This window comes from Emydura macquarii, unplaced genomic scaffold (genome assembly GCF_026122565.2).
Source record: "Emydura macquarii macquarii isolate MOO-44397 ecotype Brisbane River unplaced genomic scaffold, CSIRO-AGI_Emac_v2 contig_1363, whole genome shotgun sequence".
NCBI classification, from domain to species: Eukaryota; Metazoa; Chordata; order Testudines; family Chelidae; genus Emydura; species Emydura macquarii.
In genome coordinates this window covers 5,317,524-5,341,427 of record NW_027131500.1, presented here as the reverse complement: position 1 = coordinate 5,341,427, position 23,904 = coordinate 5,317,524, and the positions used below count along the sequence as shown (strand labels likewise).

Sequence of the window (23,904 nt, the reverse complement as noted above, 5' to 3'; positions counted from 1 at the left end):
CGTACCAGACAAACCTGATCTTTTTGAGAAGATAACAGATTTTTTAGACAAAGGGAATGCAGTGGATCTCATTTACCGATTTTCAGTAAGGCGTTTGATATGGTTACACATGGGGAATTATTAGTTAAATTGGAAAAGATGGGGATTAATATGAAAATTGGAAGATGGATAAGGAACTGGTTAAAGGGGAGACTACAACGGGTCCTACTGAAAGGTGAACTGGCGGGCTGCAGGGAGGTTACTAGTGGAGATCCTCAGGGATCAGTCTTTGGATCGATCTTATTTAACCTTTTTAATTACTGATCTTGGCAAAAAAAGGGGAGTGTGCTAATAAAGTTTGCGGATTACACAAATTTGGGAGGTATTGCTAATACAGAGAAGGATCAGGATACCATAGAAGAAGATCTGGATGACCTTATAAACTAGAGTAATAGAAACAGGATGAAATTTAATAGTGGACAGTGCAAGGTCATGCATTTAGGGACTAATAATAAGAATTTTTGCTATAAGCTGGGAATGCATCAATTGGAAGTGACCTGGACGTATTGGTCATCATAGGATGACTATGAACTGCCAACGTGATGTGGTCGTGAAAAAAGCTAATGCAATCCCAGGATGCATCAGGTGAGGTATTTCCAGTAGAGATAGGGAGGTGTTAGTACTGTTATACAAGACTGTTATACAAGACGCTGGTGAGACCTCATCTGGAATATTGTGTGTAGTTCTGTGTAGTTCTGGTCTCCCATGTTTAAGAAAGATTAATTCAAATTGGAACAGGTGCAGAGTAGGGTTACTAGGATGATACAAGGAATGGAAAACCTACCTTAAGAGAGGAGACTCAAAGATTTTGGCTTGTTTAGTCTAACCAAAAGAAGGCTGAGGAGAGATATGGTTGCTCTCTATACATATATCAGAGGGATAAATCCCAGGGAGTGAGAGGAATGATTTAAGTTCAGAACCAATGTGGACACAAGAACTAATGGATATAAACTGGCCATCAGGAAGTTTAAACTTGAAATTAGATGCAGTTTTCTAACCATCAGAGGAGTGAAGTTCTGGAATAGCCTTCCAAGGGGAGCAGTGGGGGCAAAAAAACCCAGCTGGCTTCACAAATGAGCTTGATACATTTATGGAGGGGATGGTATGATGCGACAGCTTAGTTTGGCAACTGACTGATCTTTGACTATTGGTGGTAGATATGCCAATGGCATGTGAAGGGATGTTAGATGGGATGTTAGATGTTCTGAGTTATTACAGAGAATTCTCTTTTGGGTGTCTGGCCTGGTGAGTCTTGCCCAAATGCTCAGGGGTTAACTGATCACCATATTTGGGGTCGGAAAGGAATTTTTCCCCAGAGTAGATTGGCAAAGGCTCTGAGGGGTTTTCGCCTTCCTCTGTAGCATGGAGCATGGCTCACTTGCTGGTGGATTTTCTGTACCTTAAAGTCTTTAAACCATGATTTGAGGACTTAATAACTCAGTCATAGGTTAGGGGTCTATTACAGGAGTGGGTGGATGAGTGAGGTGGGTGAGGTTCTGAGGCCCGCATTGTGCAGGAGGTCAGACTAGATGATCATATTGGTCCCTTCTGACCTTAGGGTCTATGAGTGTATGATGGATCCAATCATAGTCATGTGCACGGGGTGTGCCGTGTGTGCCCAGGCACACCCTAATGTAGGGGTGTCAAAGTTTTGGGTTGTGAACCTTATTGATGTGTCCCGCGGCTCCATCTCGCTGGAGGGTAGAGCTGCCGCCAAAAGAGAGTAGGACGCATGATTTTTCAGCGGATGGCAAGAAAGAGCAAGCTGCCACCGAAAAAGAACACGCCGCAATCTGCCAACGAAATACCACTGTTCGCGATATTTCTCAGCTCAGACTATGACACAGCGAGAATTCCACCAGCAGGTAATTCAAATGTGGCCTGCTGGTGGAATTGAGTTTCACACCCCTAATAAAGACCATGAAAAGTCCCCGGGTGCACACCCTAATCAAAATTCCCTGGGTGTACACTCTAATGAAATGTGCTGCTCATGCTTATGGACCCAATATAATTGTGCTATCATCAATGGGATAGGAGAAAAATATTCCTACGTTGCTGTAGTAATTGTGACAATATGGCACTTCCGAGCACAGTAAGAGACAATAGGTCACACAGCAGTCCACATGCCTTCAGACTCATCACAGTCAGCAAGACTGGAACTCATTGTCCATCTGTAACGGTGTTGCATTTGAGGAACGTCACCCATGATTCACAGTTTTGATCGAACTTCCCAACCCTGCCAACAAAAATTGCCATTTCTCTGCTCTCTTGTTAGACTTCATGTCTCCTGGACTTCTTTTCTACCACAAGATGACTATCTTTTTTGTTATTATCTGTGCTCAACCTGTCTCTTGTGGCTTCATGTATTCACCACCAACTGCAGAATTCTTCCTTTAGTTGTACTTGAACTCCTTTGCTAGTTAGACACTCAGTGCAGACTAAGCTATTTCTCTGTCTGCTTGCGCATGGTTAGTTAGTATGGTTGTTTTGCTTTCCCCTCACTGCTTTGTTTGTAGAAGCTTTGGGTAGCAGCCTAATCCTTTGGTCTGGTTATGTACCTCTTGATGAACTGTTCCCCTTGTTTATAATATTATTTGCTTACTTTTTTCTTCTTGTTGTGTAGGCAATGGGAGCACTGGACACACCTGGGAAAGAAATTCTTTGTTGCCAAATGTTATATTTGGATCCAGCAGGAAAAGAGAGAGATACAGAGGAAGCTGATAGAAACACAGCTATCTGCTATTCTTGCTTAATTATTTTTGAAGAAAAAAATGGAAAACAACACAAAAGTGAGGCTTTGCACTGGGAAGGTGGGAGTGCTCAAGCACTTAAAGGGACAGAATATCTCAATTCTCATTATCTTTTATTGTTGGTACAGCATATGGTATTTAAGGAGCCATCATTTTTGTAATATTGAGTTATGTTATATAATCCACCAGTTGCTTTCTACATGAAAAGTATTGTAATAATATAGGATCCAACTAGACTTTGTCACACTATAAGAAATGTGGCCCCTTTTTCTGTTGCAAATTTTCCACAAACAGATTAACAGATTAATGTGTTTTTATGAAATTGTTATTGCTCATGTAGTAGGTTTTCCAAACCTCTTTGGGCCTGTTAATCAATACATGTTCATAGTAACTACTTATTCAATATTCAGTATTTGGAATTCGCTCTCTGAGAACTTTGACTGATCACCTAGGTTATGTGGTATGGTTTCTATTCCATGCTTGTATGACCAAAGAGAAGAAACCATTGATAGATTGAATCTCTCAGGCAGTGGATGAGGTTCATTAGGATCTAGACAGATAAAGCACGATAAAAGCAAATTTAGAACATATTAGAGCATGTAATTTTTTTACCTGCCCTTTTATAATAAAAAAAAGAAAATAAATATAAACCGATTAATCAGCATCAGTGCCAACCAATACCTCCACTTCGCACAGAGGTCTAGAGGCTCCCTGTGATTCACTGTGTTTCTCTGCTGTCAGTTGCCATGGAATCTTGATCCCAACCTCTTGAGCATTTCCACACTTGCGTGAGATGTCCACATATCTTCTAAGTCTCTTCCCCTATAGTGGAGGGTGAGGCCACAATATCCCCTGCTAAACCTGAAGACCCTGTTGAGCATTCTCATCATCCTCCAGCACATCAGAAACTATATGGAAGGTCTGAATAGTCACTTTCCATCATTTGGGAGAAACTGGTCACTTAATCAACTGTTTAGCTTATCCTAGTTGCTTTCTAAAGGCAAGGTCCAGCAAATATTGGATTATAAATATGCTATGGCACTGCCTTGCTACAGTTAGGGACCACTGGACTCTCTCTGTTCATGCTGGTCTGTAGCTAGTGATATGTTTAGTTGAGTTTAGCTCTGATTTGAGGGGTATCATCCTCATTTGCACACATTTGTCTACATACTGTGTATATGTGGGCTCTAGATTATAGGTTCCTTCCCTACTCAGGGAGAGAGACAGATCAACTAGATGTACTGATTGTCCAGCTTTTCAGTTTTCCCTGGTCACATTCCCATCAAGTAATTGCTATGCCTGTTGCCCTATTTCCTGTATGAACTAGCACAGTTGCTAACTGTTATCCCATTTTCCCCTTTTGGTGGCAACATGACTGATGACTTTGCTTACAGTCTGAATCCCTGATGGCCACAGGACAAAAAATATGGCCCGGTACCTTTCACAAAGGTGGTTCCATAAGGTGGCATCCCTGTGTTCTGATCCTATCAGCCTCATTATCTGGTGACACTTGAGATACTTGAGATACATCGGATATATACATATAGTTAATATAAATAGATTGTATGGTATTTGGTAAGAACTAAAAGATGGCACGTGAAAGTAGGCAAGCAAAACTGAAGCATAAAGGTATTTTCAGAGCCAACTTAAAACACCAGGTAAAGCTCTTTCTATATTTTAATGAAAAATGGGTTAGGCAATGCCTGGCAACTCAACCATGAAAACTTCTCTTGAGAGTTTACATTAGATTTCCAGAGCCCTTTGAAACTCTTATGATGATTGTTTTTCAATAAAAAAAAGTTCTACAGTTTTTATTAAATGTAAATATAACCTGTTTGAATATTACATTTTTGATCTAAGCAGACACTGCTTAACAAGAAAGGGATCCACATAGGAACTGATTGTCCTTTGCCTTGCATCTTGTGTAGTCATTCATTCCTGTGCAAGTGAGTGTAAAACACTCTCAATTCTGATTTGGTAACATTTTACACCTAATTTGGACAGATGTGCATGGCCATGCAAGGCGGTGATCAATTAGGCTCTGATTATTTTACATTAAATGCATTTGTTTGACCAACTTTTGTTGCTGAGAGAGACATGCTTTTGAGCTTACACCAGCATCGACTTCAAAATGGAACCCTACAGACAATGATGTACAAGAAACCCACGAATCACCACACCAATTTTCATAGATCCAGTAACCACTCCAAATACACCAAGAAATCTTTTATCTTCAGCCAGGCACTCAGATAGCATAGTATATGCTCCCAGGAGAAAGCACTCAAAACCACCTTCACCAAACAGTCCACCAGGGAAGTAGATCACATCATGGAATGGGCCACCTAAATACCCCCAGAAAATCAGCTTCAATACTGAAATAAATCCCCGTCTGACCACACACCTCTAGTTGTCGCCTACCACCCCAAACAACTACAACCTATACTCGATGGAACCCCATCCTGAAAGGAAATCTTTCCTGAACCCTCTCTTCTGGCCTTCAGACAACTCCCCAACTTCTCTAAGCTCATCATCAAAAAGAAGCTCCCCACAGAGCAGGACACACCAACTCAAAGCAGCACAGATGCAAAACCTGCATATTTATCTCCACTACTACAATGATCAATATCCTCCATAACACACCTTTCAAGATCCATGGATCCTATACATGCCTATCACACCACATGTGGTGTACTCCATCCAATAGAAATGTCCCAGTAGAAACTATCTTATCTGCGTGAAACCAGATAATCACTACACTCTTGAATGAAATCACACAAGAAAATAAGGCAAAAACCCTATGTTGGCTGTGGGTGAACACTTTCCACAAAGCAATCACTCTATCAGTCCTCATCCTCAAAGGAAACCTGCAGAACACTTTTTCAAAAGATGAGCGTGGGAGCTTAGATTCATAACTTTTCTAGACACTAAAAATCATGGACTGAATAGAGACACTGGATTTGTGGCTTGTTACATACAACAATCTTGTTACATACAACAACCCACTAACACCCCCTTACCCCAGTTATTCCCCCCCTCCGCCTCCTTAACTCCCTATGACTTCAGGGGTGTTAATGGGCCAGTTCATCTTGATTGGTCCCTTGAAATATGTATTAACACTACTTATGCTAAACAATCTGTTCCACCTTCTATTTAGCTGTGACACTCTTGAGTTAGTATCCCAGTCCTGAAGAAGAGCTCTGTGTAAGCTTGAAAGCTTGTCTCTCCCACCAACAGATTTTGGTCCAATAAAAGACATTACCTCACCTACCTTGTTGCTCTAATATCCTGGGGCCAACATGGCTACAACAACGCTGCATACATTAAATGCATTTATATGTCAAAAGAGCAGCCTGTGAGTGAATTGTTCATTGCAGGAATAATTTGTAAGTGAGCCTGATTATGAGGTCGTTATTCATAGAGTTAGTGGGGAGAAGAAAGAAGGACAGTTAATATGGTTACAAAATTTCAAGGTCAGGCAATGATGTACTCCATAGGCCTTCAAACCCATAAAGGTTCATAATACAACATATTGGTTTTTGTGGGGGTTATTTTTAATTGAAAAGTTTTCTTAATCTATACCAGCACACTGGTGACAATTTGTAATCTACTTTTCCATGCCAGATCCTGAATGCTAGATAGCATCCGATTTTCTAGCTATTTAGCTAATAGGATAGTTGATATTTAATGGTTCTGTACCTAACATTTCTTTCCTATTGGAGGAAAATAACTCTATGGGTAGAGTCATTGACTTCAGGCCTGTCTACACCACAGACAGAACCATGTTAAATGTAACCAGCTTCTCACGTGTTCATCTGAAATGGCAACAATGTATACCGTTCATCCATAGAGTAATATTTCCCCAGCACGACCATGTGCCAAGCCTATTCACACCACCCTCACTTTGCTAGTAATTAGTAGTCATATTTTTTTATATCAATGCACTCTCTGAGAATCTGACTGTTGTACTTTTTGGGCAAAGACTGTCTTTTCCATTTATATATATGTACAGAGTAGAATGGCAGGGCCCTGACCACTGGCTAAAGCTTGTAGTCGCTACAGCAATACCTGAGACTTGTGAATTCAATTATACACTTCATATCTAATGTTATATATAATGAAATACTATTGTATTTAGGATGGGGCATTGTGTTTTTTCACACAGCAATGTTTCTGATAACTCCTGTCCAGAGGCTTGTTGTGGAGACAGTAAGCAAATGAGACGTATGGGACCATGCATTTGCAGGTGGGACCAAGTGAGCCTACATGTGCAGCTACTAAATATTGTCTTTGACAGTGACTGTAGTTAATTGTGATGGGTGATAGCAAATTGGAGACCAGTCAACCCAATGAACTGTTGTGTATAGAATGGAACATGGTTTATATTTCTATAGCTAGTGGAAAACGTAGGTCACCCATGACTCAAGCTCCTAATCATCATTGCAGGCAGGCAAAAAGGTTTGTTTGTGGTTTTCTTTCTTGCCTTTGCTTTCTCTTCTTCCTTAGCATTCCTCTCTGATAGTTTCTTTACTAATCCTCTTGTGTTTTGCCATTTGTCTCTTTCCCAGCTGTTTTATCTTACTAATGCACTGCTGCTTTGGATTGAAGGATCCACTTATTTTCTGATGTGATCCTAAAGGCCTCAAGGTCCACATTTTAAAAATTGGCCTCTTAAATTGAGGGCGGAAGAGCTTGAGATAGCATAGAAGATGTAGCCTCAAAAGAAAGAAAGCAGGACCTAGGTTCAAATTCAAGGTGACTGCCACATTTCCTATGTGTGTAGAAACTCAGATTACCCATGAGGGGGAGGAGGGCAGAAAAAAAAAAAGCCTGAACTATTGAGTAGCGTTTCCTGCCCATGTTATTGCACATAACATTTTTCATGATCTTGCTTCTTTGCATGCAAAATGGCAGGTTTATGTGTGCATACTACAACTGAATGCACAAATTGGTTGGTTAGCTATGCATTTTGAGCATCACTTCTATCTTGTGTTCAGAAATGCAAGTTTAGATGTGTGCAAAATTTTAAGGATGAAAAATTGTGGGTGCAAAAAATATAGGCACAAAATTGTACCTGAAATTCTACAGGCCAATTTTTGACCCCATTGAAAATTTTGAACATTAACACCCTGGAGACATCTTTAAGGACTCAAAATATTATTTTGATTAGGTATTTATGATTTTCATATGCCCCTCTTTAATTTTATTTGTAGTCATTTTAATGGTTCATATGGTTTTAACGGTTCATGATGGAGCTGAATAACTAAAGCTGATTCCAAATAATGTATTCAAATTAATTAATTTTGCTTTCTGCTCACTCAGATTGAAATTGCCTCTCTTTTATTTGTTGTTTGATTTGATATAAAAATCAAACAAATCTGTCTTGGTTCATATATAAAAATCATACAGTATCTATCTTGGTATTGATATAGTTTTCATCACTAGTATTGTGGTATCAAAGAAGTATGGTTTCTTTTTTCTCCTGGGATGAGTGAACAAGCATTTACTTCTCACTCTCATAGCTGCACATCTGAATATAAAATTAATTTCATGTGAATTTTTATATATCTGGCTTTGAATACAGTTTCTACAAAGATTACTCAAATGTTCACAGAAAGTGAACAGAAAATAGGTGCAGAGTTGGTCAAAGTGAATTCTTTAAAGCAGTCAAGGCAGTATACATTCTGCCAACCTTGAGTTTCTTGGGAATTAGATTGGATCAACTTTTTAATCAGCTTTCTTCTGTAATTTAAAAAATTGTGGTGCTGGAATGAAATAACATATCTGAGGAAATCCTTTCATGGAGTTAGGAAGCATTAATTTTTTAAAAAACAGTAATTCTGAAATTTTCCAGTAGAAGACGAGCCATGGATAGTAGTTTTCCTTTCCCTTGAAAATAATGAAAATGCAATCTTACCTTTCTTTAAAGAGCTCTTGGTAACATGCTTCTTGGCAGAACCTTAGTCAGGATTACTCCCCCCCCCCCCCCCCCCAACATTTTTCTTCTTTTCTTTTCACTGAACCTCTAAAATTTCACCTAAACTTGGGATTGCTAATGCCCTAGATAATTACTAGCATTGTAAAAAACCTGCAAGTTTCAGTTCATGTGGATTTCATGAACTAAAACACGTAGGATGTGTTTTCAGATCTTCATGTATGCTTAGATATTCACCTTTTGTGGAACAGAGAACTTAAAAACAAACCTCTATGAATCTCTATGAACTATGCAAATAGTATGAAATCAGCAAATTTTGATCTGCGTTTTTACCTTGCTGTGCTCTTCCCTACAGATAACCTTCCCTTTAACTTAAAGAGTGCTTTAAATGGCAGACCAATGTCCAGCAACTTTCTGGGTTCCAGTGTCATGTGCTCTGTTTCCTTCTCTGCTTTTTCACAGCAGCCCTTGAAAGGCTGGTCTAAGGGTATGAGTTTCTTAGCTGGCAGCTCACATAAATAAAGATTTATTTGTCTGTGGGAAAATGGTTCCCTTTTCCCTCACCTAATCCTACTGACTACAGACCATAACTGTCCTAGTTTGATTATCAGCTATTCTAGTGTACATAATGTGGCCGCTTCCAGATATAACGGGGGAGACTCAGCTTTCTGGTTTAGATGCTAGTTATTAAAAAAACCCAAAACAATGAAGATGTCAAAGAAGGAGAAAGACTGGGATGAAGGCATACAAATAAGTTGAGATGAATTGAAAGGAAGAAGAGGAAATAAAAATAGACAAAAGGACAAAAAAATTACATGAAGTGTGGGTGGGGAAAGGGGGGGAAATGAGAGGTATAAGAAGTTTAAGAAGTAGAAGTCCCTGTAAACCTTAGAAAAATATTGGGGGATAACCATCATCATTATTTTCTAGTTCATCAAATATTTATATTGCACTAGCATCCAGGAACCTCAGTATCTGCTGGGGCCCAATTGTTTTAGTTCCTGTGTACACACACAGATAGATAGTCAAAATATTTTGAAAATATTCTGCACGTGAAATTTCCATCTAATGGAGTTTCATAAATTGAGTATTTACAGCATTGCACCTACATCCTTTAGTTTTTTTTTAAATACAAAATCTTAAATGATAATTGAACAAAATTAAAAAGCTAAAAGCAGTTATAGGAAATGATGAAAGTTTCACAATTATTTTAATTTAAATGTAAAATGTAAATACACATGCACATCAATAACTAGTACAATATTTCCATCATCTCTCTGCACCTACTAGTAAAGTATATACAATATGTACCAACTGTAGCTTAACATTGGTCTTCAAATGTAATCCCAAATAAAGTGTTTAAGTAAATCAATCTAAACATCAATAAAGGCAAAGATTAGTGTGGTGAATGCTGTCCCCAAAATAAAATATTTCAATAGGCTAGCCACATGCAGATGGGAAAATATGCCGTTGGCTCCCAACTCCATATAAGACTCTGTCAGCCCCCAGTTGTGAATCTTGTGGGTCAAATGTTAAAAACTCCATCAATAATTGTAGCAGAAACTTATTACATAGTCAAGCTCCCTCCTCCTGTCTAGTATCACCTCCATTTTGTCCAAACTGAGCTTTAGACAACTCTATGTCAATCAGGTCACCGTCTTTTCCAGTCACTCAGAAAGCACAGAAGAAACTGAGAGCATCATCCATATTCTAATGGAACCAGAGCCCAAGCCATTTTACAATCTCTCTCTGGTCTCATGTATATGTTGAATAAGCAGGGCGGCAAAATAGAGGTTTGCAGAACCTTCCATGTAGATAAATTGCCTTAATCTTCCCTTACAACCTCTCCCAGAAGGTCGGTGGGTAGGTTAATATACTGTTCTACTCAATGGTATCAAAGGCAAGTTACATATATGACTCAACTATTGTCTGCTGCCAGGAGGAGGTCATCTACAGAAGTCCCCATGTCTTACCCTAAGCCATATTAAAGGTATCAAGGAACCATAAATGACAGATTTAATCACATTTTGATTATCTTCCCAAAAGGAATGTTTAGAAGCAGAGCTATAACTGGTTAGATACTCAGCATCAAGAAATGGCTTCTTGAGCAAGGACCTCATGATTGCTCATTTGAGGGAAACTGGCATCCATCTGTCCCATTGATCAGTGTTAAATAACAGGTATAACATTAGGTATAATACCCCCACACTTGCTTTTACAAACAATGTGTATTGTATTAAACATTGTTAAATGTACAGGATTGTTAGCCAAAATGAATGTAGATGGCTGTTTACTTTAAATACTTATTTCATTATGTGAATATACATACACACAAACACACAGAGTATACATCCTTAAAGAGGTGTACTGAGCATTACTTTATAAACATACGACATGGTTTTATTTAGTAAGAGGGAATTAGTGTTTTACAAGAATGTATAGCTTGTGAAAGATACTGGATTTGACAGCCTTAGAGGGAAGCTAAGCAGTGACAGTGCAAAGCTTCCTCATTCTATCCTGCCACTATTCCTCATTCCTGACTTATAAGGAAAACATATGTACCTGAATGAATCTCTGCTTTTATATTTTTCCTAACATAAGATTTGCTCTGTCTTCCTACCCATATTTTTAAACCCAAGACCTCAGAGACGAACATAGTAGCTGACCTGAAGTATGTGAGAAACAATCTTTTCTTGAAACGGTTTCTGTGACTCCTCTTTTTGAGAAAAAGATACTCAACCTAAAGTAAAGCTTATCTTAAGCAGCCACTTAAGAAACTAACAAAAATCAGCTGCCCAGAAGGGGTATAGTGTTCTACCTGAAAATAAAAAATAAATTATATTGGAATACTTACAGATACTTTGACGTGTTGATTATTTATATACATACTAAAAACACGTGTTTGATTTCTCCTATTTGTAAAAGTTGAATTCACAAATACATAGCTTATCAATGCTCTGTTCCTTACCAATATGTATTTCAAAATTTCCATCTACTGTAGAGTTGCAGTATTTTATGATTTGTGCCATCCCTTTCAGTAAAGACATAGCTATTTTGCAAGCTGGCTTTTCATCTGTGAAATGCCTTATAGACAGTGACAACCATCAGAAGAAAAAATAAATAACTCCAGACTATACTAAGCCTTTCACTTCACCCACTGACATGCAAATATACATACAGCCAATGTCCCCAGAGTGAAAACTGGTAGATTGCAGATTTGTTCAAATCTGCATACATTTACATGTATTTAAATAGATCTGCAACAAGATGCAGTGAGACAAAGGGGAATGGAAGGGGTAAAGAGACCCCAGCATTTGATTCTCTCCCTGAATATTCTGAAAACACACTCTCTAGTATCATTTTTAGAACATGTGCTTTCCTCCAAAAGAATAATTTAAGATTCTTCTTCCCACCTCCAAAAATGTCAAGTTTGAAACACTCTCAACCCAGAATCAAACTAAATCTTAATGTTTAAGCTCTCCTCCCATATAACTTCAATATAAAATGCCCCCCCCTCCCCCTCCAATTTCATTTTAGAAGACACACCACACCATTCCTCCCCACCTCCACTTTGACAGGGCCTCGGAATTTGGAGCAGGTGGGAGTGGAAAGAATGTTGCATGTGGAATTTTGGGTCTTGCTGCATGTGGAATTTTGGGAACAAATTGCAGGGAACAAATCTGCTTAAAGCAACTATGATAAATAACTGACTTGCACACTTTCAGAAGAGAAAATACTGCTTAAGACTTAGTATATCTTGTAAACTACAAGCTATTATTTAGGCAGCAAGAAATTAAACATAAATCATTCAGTACAATACAATGATATAAAGTCAATCCAGTTATTGCACTGCAAAAATAAAGCACATTGACTTCCATGGATTATGTAGCAAGCTATGCAAAGGAATAACAATTTTAATAAATCAGTTTTGATGGTTTGATGCAGTTATTCAAATTCAGAGTGTAACAGATTTAACTGGTTGAAGGCCTTTGATTTTGGAGAAGTAAAATACTTCTGGTTAAAGCTATTTGAAGTAAATAAATAAGCAATCACTTTTTATGATTGTTGTACAAGATTAGTTACATCCACACAGCCCAGCTGATTTTCATAGGGTCACACAGGTGTAAGGAAAAGCAAAATTTGGCCTTATAATATATAAGGTCCTACTCTCCCTGCAGCTATCTGAAGAACAGAATATTTGACATTTTATTTTCTGAGTCATTTTTCTAACTCTTTTACTCCTTTCATGGAGTAACCCTTGGAAAGGACATGAGTTTAACCAGCTACCACTACTGTAGTTACAATATATTGCCAGTTTCTTCCTTACCTATTCCTCTGATAACTGTAACCAAACAAGCTCTCCCTTTGCTCCAACCCCCGTCAATCATCTAATTCAGATCCCCCCACTTCAAACTTTCTTTTGTGGGTGGTTCTCCAGCCTTTCAGCTGATTTTGGAATGGATAATCTAAGGCTCTTCATCTCCTATCGCAAGCAGACTTTTGGAAGAAAGGGACATGTTCCATGTTCTTCACTCAGGCATTAGAAAAACATCAATGAGCAACAATATTATATATATATATATATATATATATATATATATATATATATGCCAGGTTGGTGTACAAAAGCAAATTAAACAAATAATTGACTTATTAAGTCAACATCAAATCACTTCTCTTGTTTTTATAGTACCTTTCTGTTAAAGGAAGATCTAAATGTATAAACTATGTTTAATAATTGGGAATAGTTACTGGAATCATGGCAGCTGTTTTTTTGGGTACTTTTTCCCCCAGGTTCCACTCAGAATGAAGTCATTAATGTACTTAGGATCACTAAGGTAATTATGTGTTTCAGCAGCTTCATTAAGAGCTCCACAAATATATTTCACTATAAAATAATTTCTGTTATCTTTCAGCTGTCCAGAAAATGAAGAATATTTTAGTGAGAAAAGTCTACAGTGCTATGTTTCTTCACTTTAGACAACAGCCTCTTACAAATCAGTAGCAAATGATGCACAAAAATCCCTAGGTATCTTAAAAAGGAAAAAATTACATAGGTAAACAGATAAATCTTTAGTACATTTGTCTTTATGGGAACAGCTCCCGCTGTTGGTCTCTAACCTGCGGGGCATTATTCTTCTCTAAATTGCCAGTAGTGTCTCACAGCTCAGTGATAAATAGAAATCACTGAAAGAAATAACGTTCATTCTAACACACAGGAACTTTCGAGACAGACACTGGCCTCTGAGAACAAACATTTAGACAAAATAGATTAGTTGCAATTGCAGCATATTTCACTCTGGGACCATGCGAACAGACATTATCCCAGCTGTGCAAATAAGTGGCTTTATGCCAATCATTAAGTAATAAATACATTTAAAAGATTTTATAAATCTTTAAGGAAAATAGACAGAAAGAGCTTTCTAAAGCAGCACATATTGTTAGGTGTAACCAGTGATTTATTCCCAAGCATCAATTTAAAAAATCATTAATAATGTAGGTACTTTTATATTGTTTTGTGGTAGCAAATTTCATTTACCAGACAATTAAGAAAACGGAACAGAAACTGGAGCATTGGAGAAATGCAATTAAAAGCACCAACTTAAAAAGAATCTATGGTAGAAGTTCACTCATTTATTGATTGTTATATTGTGGTGAAATCTAGCTTGAAATTATTTTTCCGTGTTTTCATAAGTCTGACTAAAGACTTAAACATCCTGCATAGTATTACCAATACTCTTTTCATATGGAAGGGGTATTTCAGAATGTACACTAATAATGTGAATAGCTCTATAGAGGGATTACACTATAATGGAGATATTCATTGCAAGGTGGCTAGTGACGAACACAAGAAGTGAGTGAAAGTGAAGCTAAACACGGGTCTTGTCCATTCCATGGTTTCTTCTGGAATTGTATTGTGTTACAGATTTTAAAGTATCCAGTGTGTTAGCATTCCTCTGAAGTTACCATTAGGGTTAAAAAACGTGTTTTGGAAGGTGTGTGCATTAAAAAGAGACTTGAAGAAGGAAAGGGTGCAGGCGTGGCGGGTTGGGAAGGGAGTTTCAGCCATAGGGGAGCCAGGAGGAAAAAGGCAGAAGTAACAAGAATGGTAGAAAGACACAAAGAGGGTTAGGTTAATTTGGTGGTGGCACAAATGTCAACTTTTCCTGGAAGTGAATAAAATATAATGAAATATCACAGATTTTGACTTGCGCTGATGATGACTATTTATCTTCATGCTGCGGTTAAAAAAGAACAACAACAAAAAAATACAGCACCCAGCACACTAGACTGAACCAGGTTGTGGCCTCTAGATGCTAATGCATTTTAAATGTTAAATAACCAGACTACATTCTGGCATAGTCTCATGGGAGCACAGACACTGCCTCTTTTTCCTATACAGATTCTCCTCTCTTCTCAGACTTCTGTTCGGAACAAACCTTTTAAGATAGTTTGTTGATTCTTTTGTGCCCTCTTCTGTGTTTCTCTCCCCTGACCTGAGAATCTAGTGGTTTGTACTGCATAAAATATATAATATCTCCCACTCCTTTTTCCACTGACCTGTTCCCATGTGTGTCACCCACGGTTATATTTAACCACACTTAATCTGCTTTTATTTTCATTCACACATTTACTCTTTCACTTATGTGATACGTATATATGAAGTGAGGGTATTTTTGGGTATATTTTTTCTATTTACTGGGAGGATATGTATTTTAAATTATGCACAAAATATGCATTTTTAAAATATCTGAAGCAGGAGGCCAGGCAAAGTAAGGAAGTCGGGCAAGGGGCTAGACAGGGGGAAAAGTGGCCAGATTTTTAAAGGTATTCAGGTGCCTAAAGATGCTGATAGGTGCTTAGTAAGATTTTCAACAGTTCAGTGAACTTAAGGTGAGTCTGCGCTTTGAGCTGGAGGTGTGATTCCCAGCTCAAGAAGACATCGCTCTCGTAGAGCTAGCTTGCTAAGAATAGAGTGTAGCACAGCAGCGTAAGTGGTGGGAGTGGCTAACCACCCTGACTGTTTGCCTGGCGTCTCAGATGGGTACGTGCTGAGGGCAGCTAGTCCTTCTTGCCGCTTGCGCACTAGTTTTAGTCCACTAGCTCAATCAGAGCTAATGCAAGTCTGTCTCCTTGAGCTGGGAAACACTCCCCAGCTTGAAATGAAAACATACTTGTATGCATCTACGGGGGTTTTCAAATCTGCTTAGGCGCCTACCTGTATCTTTCGGCACTAAAATGCAGTTTAAAATCTGCATGTAGGCACTAAGGAGTCTAAACATATGTCTACCCTGCAATGAAACACCTGTGGCTGGCCTGTGTCTGCTGACTCAGGCTTGCAGGGATCAGGCAATGGGGCTGTTTAATTGCAGTGTAGATGTTCGGGCTCGGGCTGAAACCTGGGCTCTGGGATCCCACAAGAGAGGAGGGTCCCAGAGCTTGGGCTCCAACCTGAGACTACACACCTACATCACAATTAAACAGCCCCACAATTCAAGCCCCAAGAGCCCACGTCAGCTGACATGGGCCAGCTGGAGGTGTTTAAATGCAATGTAGATATGTCCTATGTCTCATTGAAAGTCAATGAGACTTGGGTGCCTGAGTGACTTAGATACTTTAAAAAAAATTCTTAGATAGTTTACAGTAACCCTGAGAGAAAGAGTAGCTTTAAAGATAACAGAATTTTACTTATTCTGATAGTTCCTTGTTCAATATTAGACAAAAGTGACTCTTTTTCTCATCACTACTGTCAAGTAGTATGGCTTAATCTGTAGCAGTCTCATCTCTGGGTGGTGGCCATGGCTGGCTGTAAGAGCAGACTTACTCTGCAAGCGGAACTCCAGCTAGTGGCTTGACTATAATGAGTTGCCTTTGAGCTTGCCTAAGCTTGATGAGTCATCTCTGAGGCAGAGTGTGAGATGATTCAGAGGTGCAGATCTTGTGGTAGGCCCCATGCATTCATCATGGGTTCAGCCAATCCACAGATGAGGACCCAGCTAGGTGATCCCACGGCAGGTACAGGCTCCTAAATGAAAAAGTCTCTCAAGTCTGCTCAGCCTCATTATCTGGCTGGGAACACTCCCATTGCAAGTAATTTCAACAGACTGCCCTTGCTCCTGCTGCTTCCCTTGTTCCTGCTCTTGCCCCAGGCCTGTTTCTATGGTAGCCATCCCCTGCTCTAGCCTGCATCTGCTCTTGCTTCAGCCAGCCTCCCAGAGATTCTGACATTGATTTCAGTATTCTGTGTGAGCTTTACCACCTCTGAAAATTTCAACCAGGACCCTCAAGGTTTGGAAGTAACAACTGTGCCAGATGAGTCAAAAAAAATAAGCTTCCTCTGGCAAAAACAGTAATAGTTCTAGGATTCCTGAGTTGTAAGTAGTTGAGTGGGGAAAAAAATAGAACCATGCAAAATGTGTTCAAATGTATTTGTTTGGGCTGTGCTTCTTTTTTTTTTTTTTTTTTTTTTTTTGCGAGGATTTGCATGATAGGAGCTTCGCTGCCATGAAAGTTTGAAGAACATGAATTCCAAATTTACATGTGAGAGTACTTGTAAAATGCGCATTGTGTGAATATTTGCACCAGCCTGGTTTGCATGCTCATTCTCAGGGGAGACAAGCAATGCCATAGCACTTATCTGCCAAATATATCTAACCCATTCAACTCAAGAAGTGTTTATTGAATACTTTCTGTAATGAATCCATAGAATTGGGAAAAAAAGTCAAAAAGAAGGTTCTGAATAATGAATAATTTAAGGAAATGTATATGCTCATGAAATTTATGTGAGCAAAAAGAGGTTAAATGAATTGAATACATTATTTATTTTAATGAATCATTCATCTCTGGGTGTAGATCAGTTCTTTTGATCTTACACCCTGATCTTGCAAGTGGATCCATGTGAATGGACCTTCAGTATGGGCTCAAGGTCCACCTACACAGCAATAGCAGGACTGGGACCTACGTGTCTCCATGCATAGGTCTGTATGAGTAGAATTTTGTGGACAGAATAGTTAAGAACATCATAGAAACTTTAACTCTGATTTTTTGGGTTTTTTAGGTTGACCTCAGATTGTAATAATTGCTTTATTACAATATTTCCCCTTTAAATATCTTTTGCTGATATGAATGATCTGTTTCAGATTCAAAAACAGTTTAAGGTTCACACATCTGAAGTTGGGAAGTAACAGGGAGCAGGTTGGTGGAACACAGCTGAGCTGTGAACACGCACAAAAGAACTGATTTGCTGAACTAGCAAACAGACACAACGGTTGTCAGATAATTAAAAGGTTTTAATTGTAGAAAAGAACTTGAGGAAAAAAGACTAATGATTAGAATCGTTCTTATAAAGATCCATACTACAGACGATGTATTGGTTTGAAGAATTATATAGGAAATCTTAACGACTTTATTTCAAAACAAAAGTTGTATTGGGGTGCTGCAATGCAACTAGAAAAGTAAGTGGAAAAAATAGTCTGATTTCTGTGAAATTTTTTAAAAAAAAGTCTTAAAATAATTTTTTTAAGTAGTGAAAATGTTAGCATCTACAAATGTATATACTAAATAACATAAGGTACAAATTTAAGAAGAAAATTGCAATGAGGAAATGGAACAGAGATTAGAACTCTATATGTGGTTTTGGGGAGATTTTTCCTCATAATTGGTCATAGTACTTAAATATGTTAAATGTACAACCTGAAGCAGTGAAAACAAAGATAGTGACACTTACTTCTTGTCAACTCATCTGACTGCAAGATGGAAAAGCTTATGGAAGAAGAAAAACAGACATTGGACAAAATTTCAGTGACATGTAAGGATTTTTTTTTAATCAGGTGGGCAGAAGCGCAGTGGTCTGCAAAATACAAATTCAATGCAAGAAACATCCTTACTTGCAGATACTTCAGCAATCTAGAACTCCCTGTCCTAAAGGTCATGGTTGGGAATAAAATCATGATCATGTTGAGTGGGACAACCAAAGATCGTCTGATCTATGCATAGTGAGTTGCGTCACTAGAAACTCCAGCACAGCAAGTGAGTACCAATTGATCTAGGAAATTCAGTGTCAGAGAAGCTCCAGACATGAGGGAAAAGCCTGCATAGAAAGCAATCTTCAGAATAATGCATTAACCTGGTAGGTCTTTCTAGATTTATGTCCCCTTACACAGAGGAGAAGGAAGTAACTCAACAGTTTCAAAAGTGAGTTTATAGAAAGTACGATATTAGCTATCCTATTTCCCACAAAACCCTGAGAAGAGGAGGAGAAGCCAAGCTGTGATTCTCATGAATCATGCTCCTCCACCAAGCAGTCAGGTTCAATCCCTCTCTTGGGCTCCAAATCATAGAAGGATGTACAGAAAGGATGGACCAGAGTTCTGATCAATAAATGGAGGTGCACTAGGGCAGAGGAAGCTGGATTCACAGTCTCTATCAAGACAGCAAGAGGGCTCAATATAGTGTGCATAGTCAGTTCAGTCTCTCCACTTAACAGTTTTACTACTTTGAGTGAAGAAGAAAAGAGAAGAAGGCAAAACTGAGGCAAGAAGAGACTGTAGAGGCCTTTATTTAAGAGTTCCATAAGGCCTCTTGTTAGATAAAAGACACAGAAGGATCCAACACCAAAAGGGGACTATCATTAAGTGTGCTACTTGGTGAACTAATTATATTTTTCTATACATGTCCCAGTTGGAGTTAAAGTTGATGTGGAGATAGGAACAATAAATGTGATTTGATTCCCCTCCCCAAACAAGTCAGCATTTTAAAATTGCAGTTTCTCCATTCTTCCTATGCAGGTCAGAAGAGGCAGGAGAAAAGTCATGAAGATATGTCCTATTTCCTGAACCATTTGAACAATATTTTATCTCATTCTCAGTTTCACTGAATAGTGAGTGCTATATACCATTAAGAGAGAAATGCAGTGACATCTCCAAACAAAATTAATTTTTACTATGGGAACATTGGGACAGTGGAAAAAGCCAAAAGTTGATTAAAGTTAATGCTAACAATGCATCATTAAAACAAACCAAAGAGAGGCAACGCTTTTGAGATAAAAACTGTCATCTTGAATTTGTGTTAAAAACTTAATGAAATTGTACTGGAGCTCTTTGTCTGTCTATGAACTTCCTTAAAAAATTATAATTAAAAATTAGAAGGCAAGAAAATGTGTATTGTTTTCCAGGGAGGCAAGTGTGTCTCTAAGCATCCTAAGTAAATAGGTACATATTTTGCTAATTGCACTAATTTTGAAACTGTTTATCATATATTTTGTAGACTAATACTCCAAATATGATTTCTGTACCTAAATGAATTCTAAAAAGACATTTTTGATTAGCACATTCACTACCAAAAATCCTGAACATGCTAATTAGGCGTCATTTTAAAAAAAGTAATTCTTTAAAGCCCATTATTTTATACTATCATGTCTCTGATTAAACTCTTGATTTGCAATGCTAATTCAACAGTCATGGAGGCTCACTAAAATCCATGAGCTAATACTCCTTATGAAATGATGATTGCATTTAAAATCACTTGGTCATTATAATAAAATTTAAATGAATTAAATTCATCCTGAAAGATCTGACCGTGCTTTTCTGTAACCATTACCTGGGTACCAAGTTACAAATGGTTTAACTCCAGGTCTATACTACATAGTTTCGGTATTTTTACAGGTTTACATGACCGTATGTAGTTGAGAATTACATTTCAGTGAAATATAGTATATGAATTGGATGAAGTTGTGAAAACAATGAATTTATTGTAGTAGACACAACAGTTTCCAGTTGTTCTGCAATCATTATTTTTCAGCATGAAAAGAAACTGTCCTTTGATTTCTTTATTTGAATAAAAAATAAGTGTATGTTGTAAGACCCTAGAAAATCTCATGGTTGTAGTTTGCTTAAAAAAAAGGTGGGGTTATGGAAAATCATGTGGTAAGTCAACTTTGATGTTCAAATGTCCCCAGGGCCTGGAAATTCTCTTAGCAATTGCAGTGAACTCTGATAGGCACAGGTTTTTGGACATGTATCTGCAGATACTATCAGAAAGTTGTAGTAAATCTGAGTGTTACTTTTTTCCATTCAGCAAATCATATTGACCTATTTGTCTCAGCAGCATCTCCCATATGCAGATCTCTGGGGCTGCTAACAAGTTTAGTAACTGGAAAGTGAGCAATAATGAAAAGGGAACCATAAGTTCATTTAAAAAAAATTCCTTGCATCAGGTGATGGTATCGTACCGCAAAGTACGAGTGTCATAACTTATAAAGCAATTTTTATTGGTTTTAATTTTTTCCCTTTTTTGAAAGCATTCCAGTTTTCTTACAAGTATAGTAATCTCAGTTTGTCCAGACCAAGTTCCTGTTCAAGTGTGTAAATACCACCTAATTAGATAACCTTTCTAAGTGTCTTCCAGTGCAGTTTTCATTTTGGGTTCTTAAACAACTGCCACTTTCTATCTCAGATATGGCTGCATCTATTGACTGTGTATACCCCTTGTACTACCATTACTGACCTCATAGGGATGTAGTGATGATTAATTACGCAAATGTTTGTGAATTGTTTTTAAAGCTTGGATGAAAGGTCCTAAAGTAATGCACAATTATTATTTATGTATCTCCTTTATGTATTTAAAGTAAGGAATATATTCTGTTCAATAATGATTAGTGTAACATGCTACTACTCAAACTGACCCTGAAGTTTGTGAATAAGGCCTTTGAATCTCTCCTCATAATATTATTTTGTGAATGGGAGCCACCTGTTTCTTCACAGACAGACAAAAAGGAAAACCTGACTGTTAGTGGGAAAGGCTCAAGTGGGGTAAAGTCTTTAGCATTTGGAAATGGCTCTGGGAGAAAGAAAATCTGAATGTGATCCATGTCATGGCTTAAATTTAAGGCAGAAAGACAGCTAAAGAGGGAGAATTCACTGCTCTTACTGAGAATTAGAACTACTCGAATATTTTCTGATGGAATGTTTTCTGTCAGAAAAGCCATTTCACTGACGTAAACATTTTTCTTAGGAATGTGTCAATTTGGACATTTTGAAAAAAGCATTTCAATTGGAACTGAATGCCTTGATATTTTTTGTTGTTTCAAAACAACTTTTTCTTTTTGAAATATTTTTTAAATTCTCAATTATAATGGCATATAGAATAAATGTTGAAATGGAAATGTAATGCTAGATCAACCCAAAATGAATGTTTCAATCAATCCACAATGATCTTTTTTCAAAGAATTTCATTTCACAGGAAATTTTGACTTGTTTGTTTGTTTGTTTGTTTTCATTTTAACTTGGAATGAAAACAAATTTCAAAATGTTTGAGTTTCCTATGGAACAGAAATTCTAAGTTTTGATAAGATCTACTAAAATTGGGTGTCTTTCTAAAGATATGCTCTAAGTCAAACAAGAATTAATTTGGAAAAGTCCTGTGGGCTGTGTTACATCAGACTAGATAATCACAGTGGTCCCTTGTGGCCTTATAATCTATGAATCTGTAAGGGTTTGGTTTTGCTCTCCATGCTCTGTCTTTACATCTCTCATATTTCTCCTCTTAATCATACTACTGGTGTTGATTGCTGATGATACAATATTTGGTCTTGCTCCAGGCATTCCCTGTCTGATCATTCCTCTGGGCTCACATTTTTGGGTATCAGGAAGACTTTACATAAATTACATCCTTGAAAATAGGTTTATACTAGAAATGCTGAGAAAAAGAGCAACACGAAATTTAATACCCTTGGAAATAGATAGCCTGCTGCCAGTTTTATTGTTTCAGTACTTTATAGTATAAATTTAAGTTCAGTGACTAGAATCTAGCTCTAATATTTATTTGTTATAATGCATTAATATTTATTTAGGTGAGTACTACTCTAAAACTTAGCTCTGGGCCCAGGTTCTAGGCTTATGTGACAATTTCATAAAAATACACTATCACAGTGAAGAGTCTAGGACAATTACTTCCGCTCAAACACCTCAAAACATCATAAATGTAATTAAATTTAATTAAATCCCCAGACTAAATCCACACATAAATCCTTTCTGTACCACTATCTGATCTCACATATCTCGTTATGGACAAGGAGAAAAGATGGGCTTCCATAAGAACTAAAACACAGGCTGTGATGCAGCAAATAGGTAAATGAGTCCCAAAGGGCACAGAACCTTAATTGAAAGCCCCTTGTCAGCAACCTGCTTTTTCAGACCAACGGTGTTCCAGCACAGGTGTCTCCTCTGACCACAGCTGTTGCAGTATCTCACAGGGAGATAGGTGTCACAGGCCATAAATAGGTGTCACAGGCCATTTATGGCTTTATAAGTGAAAACACCTCCTAAAAATCCTCCCAGAAATCAGTGGACAGCCAGACAAGATAACAGAGCATCAGTGTATCGTGATCATGAAAAGAAACACCACCTAGCAAGTGGACTACAAAATTCTGCACCAGCTGCAGATTTCAGGTAGATTCAAGTAAAATGAAATAAAATTGATATATTGAATATACTGAGAGAACACTTACTGCAACTTAGTCTTGTGTTATTTATATATAACAAACTGTGCGCTAAGCTGACAACTTCAAAAAACTGGAGAGTTCTACATATCACTTGTGATCTGTGTATTTTGTTTACCAGATTTTCTAGAATAATATTTTAAAATCCTTGAACTGGAAGCACAGCTATTTAACTAGAATTAATCTCTGTTTTCTGCTGTTATTTCTTCTCTTCCCTCCTGTGAAGTAGAATAGCGGGCCCTTCTTAAACCTATGCTCCTTATCAGTTAAGTGCAATTCCTGTAGAAAAATAAAAGTATAAACATTATAACTCTTTAAAAGAACAGCAATTTCAGTCCTCTTGTTTAAACTGTATAACCCTCCAATACAAGTTATATAAATTAATTTTTGGACTAGAATTTTATCTTCAAACGTGGCTCTCAGACCTATGTGACCATGGTCTTTGGAAATAATGTTGGAGGGAACAGTAACCATATGGCACCACTAAATATGCAATAAAAATTCCCAACCATTGCCTTCCTTCTTCCCTTGCCATCTATTTTTTGTTATATTCACTTGTTGTATCTTGTCTAAAATTAGAGTGCAAAATCTACAAGGCAAAAAGATTGTATCTTCCCAGAGGTTATTAGAGCACTCGGCACTTTCGGAAGCCCAAGTCTGAGCTAGCCTTGTGGCTCTACCACAAC

The 23,904-nt window shown here is 37.8% G+C and overlaps 1 long non-coding RNA gene across 2 annotated transcripts in view; it reads left to right on the top strand.

Annotated features, from left to right (window-relative positions):
• Positions 1-23,904, top strand: part of LOC137155575 (uncharacterized) — a 164,082-nt gene that overhangs the window by 84,307 nt on the left and 55,871 nt on the right. For both annotated transcript variants that reach the window (XR_010920541.1, XR_010920540.1), the window contains exon 2: positions 2,663-2,828. This is a non-coding gene — a long non-coding RNA (uncharacterized lncRNA). The remainder of the gene's footprint in view (positions 1-2,662; positions 2,829-23,904) is intronic.